This window comes from Austrofundulus limnaeus, unplaced genomic scaffold, assembly GCF_001266775.1.
Source record: "Austrofundulus limnaeus strain Quisiro unplaced genomic scaffold, Austrofundulus_limnaeus-1.0 Scaffold59, whole genome shotgun sequence".
Taxonomy (NCBI): Eukaryota; Metazoa; Chordata; class Actinopteri; order Cyprinodontiformes; family Rivulidae; genus Austrofundulus; species Austrofundulus limnaeus.
Window position 1 is genome coordinate 1,680,619 of NW_013952461.1, and position 427 is coordinate 1,681,045.

Sequence of the window (427 nt, forward strand, 5' to 3'; positions counted from 1 at the left end):
AGTGTCAGATCTCGCAGAGAAGATTCTGGAAATCTCAGCAGAGTATCCATCTCTGAAGAAGCTCATCATTCAATACTGGAAGTGATGAAGTAATGAACCGACAGTCAGAAATCCTGAAGAAGGATTTCATTCAGCTGCTGAATGCAGTTAAAACTCTTAACATGGATGCATTGATCAGTGGGCCCATTCCTACAGCCAGAGGAGGRGCTGAGAGGTTCAGCAGACTGTTTGCTCTTAATGGTTTTTTGAAAAAGTCCTGTGTTGACCACTCTGAGAGTTTTGTGGATAATTTTGATCTCTTCTGGGAAAGAAAACATCTGTTCAAGTCTGATGGAATGGCTTTGAACAGACATGGATCGGAGCTGTTAGCTTCAAACATGAAGTATTTCCTGAACCAAGTTCCGGCTGGAACCAAACAACAGGAGAG